Source organism: Crocuta crocuta, unplaced genomic scaffold, assembly GCF_008692635.1.
Source record: "Crocuta crocuta isolate KB4526 unplaced genomic scaffold, BGI_CrCroc_1.0 scaffold48, whole genome shotgun sequence".
In the NCBI taxonomy this organism is placed as follows: Eukaryota; Metazoa; Chordata; class Mammalia; order Carnivora; family Hyaenidae; genus Crocuta; species Crocuta crocuta.
This window is the reverse complement of record NW_027533089.1, coordinates 622,657-626,627: the sequence shown is the minus strand read 5'-3', so window position 1 is coordinate 626,627 and position 3,971 is coordinate 622,657. Positions and strand designations below refer to the sequence as shown.

Here is a 3,971-nt window from a genome sequence, read left to right as displayed (position 1 = left end):
TATTTTATTCCAAAACAGATTTATAGAACTATATCTTGCAAATAAAATAATGGCAATGGATACAGTTCAATTACTTTTCAATGCAATGATCCTGTCTTTAATGCAAAATAGCACTTAATAGTTCAATCAACCAACCAATCAGGAAAAAGTATTTAATAAGTTTTAGTTTTTCAGCATTATAAGATATTTAGAATAAATATATCATAAAGCCCTTTTATTACCAAATACATAACCTAGTTAGTGATAGAAAATAAGTGGAAGAATTAAGAAGGAAATATTAAGCTGAAGGGAAAACATTGGCAAGTACATAAGTTAAAACAGCCAAAATAAAGATGAGTGACTTTTGAAACCTTCCTATTGGCATCCCAGATTCAGCATGTCCAAAGCAGAATTTCTGATCTTTTCTTTAATGCCAATTTCCAATAAAATCTTCCAAAAGCCATGGACTGCTCACCATTCTGTGTGTTCAGACTAAAATTTTTTGTGCCATCTTCAAATCTACTCTTTCTCTCATACCCACAACTAATCTGAAAGGAAGTCCTATTGGATTCACCTGCAGACTACCACTTTTTTTTCCCTGGATTATCACTTTTTACTACTCTTGCTCCCACAATGGTCTGAGCCACCACCTCTCATATGTATTATCAGAGTCACCTTCTAACTGATTGTTTTGCTCCTGCCCTCGTTCCCTTATGATATGTTCTCAATGCAATAACCAGAGGTATCTGTTTAAAATGCATCAGATAATTTTATTCCTCAGTACAGTAAAAATCAAAGTCTTCATGAGGGCTTATAACATTTTACAAGACCTGTTATTGCTGTGACCACACCTACTCATTACTCTTCCCCTGACCACAGAGGCCTCCTTGCTGTTGCTCAAACATATCAGGTAACAACCCATGTTAGGAACATTGTGCAAAACTTCTCTCTTCCCGGAAAGTTCCCCATCCCCCTCATCTTCTTCAAGTATTTTTTCAATTGTGATCTATTAAGTAAGCTATACTCTGATCATCCACTTGATACTGTATCTCCATGGGGCGCCTGGTGGCTCAGTCGACAGCTTCTGGCTCAGGTCATGATCTCACGGTTTGTGGATTTGGGCACCAGATTAGACTCTCTGCTGTCAGCACAGAGCCCACTTTAGATATCCTGTCCTCCTCTCTCTCTGCCCCTCCCCCACTCTCTCCCTCTCTCTCTCTCTGTCAAAAAATAAATATGTTTTAAAAATTAGGGGCGCCTGGGTGGCTTAGTCGGTTAAGCATCGACTTTCGCTTGGGTCATGATCTCGCGGTTCGTGGGTTCGAACCCCGCGTCGGGCTCTGTGCTGACTGCCAGCTCAGAGCCTGGAGCCTGTTTCAGTCTGTGACTCCCTCTCTCTCTGACCCTCCCCTGCTCATGCTGTCTCTATCTCTCTCCTAGAAATAAATAAAACATTAAAAAAAAAAATTAAAAAAAAATTGCCCCCTAGATATTTTCAATCCACTTTCCCTACACTTTAATTTTCCATACACTATCATCTTCTTTAAAAATGTGAAATAAGGGGTGCCTGGGTGGCTCAGTCAGTAAGCGTCCAACTTTGGCGCAGTCAGTAAGCGTCCAACCATGATCTCATGGTTCATGGGTTGAGCTCAGAGCCTGGAGCCTGCTTCAGATTCTGTATCTCCCTCTTTCTCTGACCCTCCCCTGCTCACACTGTCTTTCTCTCTCTCAGAAATAAATAAAACATTAAAAAAAATTTAAATGTCAAATAATCTACCTCTTTATTTTGTGCATTGTCTTTTCCTCCTCTTACATAAGCTACACAAATGCAATGGTTCTTGCTTGTTTTGTTCACTGACTTACTCCAAGAGCCTAGAACAGATGTTGAATAAATATTTTTTGAATTAATTGAATAGGAGTTGCATCATACTTGTAGAAGTTAAAGCATACATTTTGAATGAAATTATATTATCTCTCATTTAACTCTGACATTTTTAAACCTTTTATAAAGTCATAGTCATTACAGCAACAACATACGGTGAATAAATTTATCATCCCACTCACACATGAGGAAACTAAGGCTTAAGTAACTAAAGCAAGATCACATAATTAATAAATTCTAAATCCAGAATTTGAACACCTGTTATTTGAGGCAAAAATCAGGCATATTTAACACTCTGTTATGTTACTTTACTGAATACACTCAGGCAAATCATTTACATGCCATGAGCTTCTTTTCTCTCATCAGTTAAATAGGGATACCAGTATTCCCCATACATTATTGTGGAAAGAAGCAGAAATAATATTTGTATTATTTGCCTGGCAAATAATTGTTATATTGGACATATTTGTAATATTTTCCTGGCAAATAATAAGCAGTCATTAAATGAAAATAATATTCTAATACTTTCCATACTTACATTAAGAAATGTCTCAAGTAAGCTCAATCCTTGTGAGATATATCTCTCTGTCTTTAAAGACATGCAAGAATGAGGTCAGGGCTCAATGTAAAGGATCAAGAAATTTGTTGCTTCAATTTTAATTTAGAACTTAGGCTAGAAAGTCAAAGTTCTTTCTCAAAGAGCAGAACAAGACTCTAACTAATAATAAATGGTCTGTTTTCTAGAGTGTTCTTTATGCATACTTCCTTAACCAAGGAGCCAGGGTCACAGGGATCTTGGGACAGATTCAATGACTTAGAGAAGTCTATCACAGACCCAGATGGAGAGCCAGGGGCCCCACGTCTCCATTTCACTTTACCACTTATCCACCAGGTACTCCTGAGTATATCACCTCTCTGTGCATTAAGAACTATAAATGAAACTCATAGAGCTAATGCTTACATAGTGCTGACACTGTGCCAGACACTCTCCTTGTATCTTAGTTCTTTTGATCCTCCAAACAACTTTCCAGTTAGGAAAAAGAGACATCACTGAGAGCTGGGTCACCAGAAATAATGACGAGAAAGAGCTGATTTTTGAAGGACAGAAAATTTCCATAAGCAGAGAAGCAAGATTACATTTCTAGAGGAATGACAGCATTGACGCTGTGTTAATAAACATGCATTGAGTCCTGGTTGGCAGACACTGCTAATACTCTGTGCATTCCAAATATATATGTAAAGCATTATTCTTAATGGAAGAAGTTTACAGATTTTTCAGCCTAGATGGAAAGAAAGACAAGGAGACATTTAATCCCCTTGTAGGGCCAACTGTCACAAATATTATAAAAGAAACTCAACAAAATGCTTGGAAGCAAAGAGAAAGGAAAGATCCATTTTTTTAGTGGGAATGAGAAAATATTTTATAAAGTAGATGACACATGGATATGAGAGACAATGAGAATTTTTATTAATAAGGATGAATTTAAGGGCATTCCCAGGAGAGAAACAATCTCAGTATAAGCATGGTTGTATGAGAAAGCAAATGGCTCAAAGGCAGAAAATCAGGAAGAGTATATAGGGCAAAAATGAGGAATGTATACAAAAAACATTTTAATAGTGTTATCATAAGGCCAGTTAAAGACTATAATACTTTCAGGGGTCATTTCTATAGTTCATTACTAGAGAAGATTCTCTGAATGTGTAAAATACCCGAAATCCTGAGAAGGAGGTGCAGTGTCCTTTCCTGAGCATGAAGCTGGCTTTGAGTGTTGCTTTTACAGCTGCTCTTTGCCCTTGATGATTGTTCTTTTCCTACTTTGGGGGAATAAAAGGGAAAGGGCACCATCTGAATGGTTTCTTTAAAAAAAAAAAAGTAAGTCCAGTTTAATGAGAAAAATAAATGGTTGGAGGGAGAAAGTCTTCCTCACAGTTCAGGCAATTAATCCTGCTTTGTAAATGCTGGGCAGGAGTAGGGGGTGGGGAGTGTGTGTGTTTGTGTGTGTGTGTGTGTGTGTGTGTGTGAAAGAGAGAGAGAAATACAGACTTAGGAGTCATTGTACACATGAAACTATCACTGAGGAAACCCCAAGAGCTTCCTGACATTTTCTCT

The 3,971-nt window shown here is 37.6% G+C and overlaps 1 non-coding gene across 1 annotated transcript; it reads left to right on the top strand.

Moving 5' to 3' along the window:
- The first annotated feature begins 3,499 nt into the window (after positions 1–3,499).
- On the top strand, positions 3,500–3,716 carry LOC144216751 (small nucleolar RNA U3). Its single transcript, XR_013330736.1, has one exon. It is a non-coding gene; the product is annotated as a small nucleolar RNA U3 (small nucleolar RNA).
- Positions 3,717–3,971: the final 255 nt, after the last annotated feature.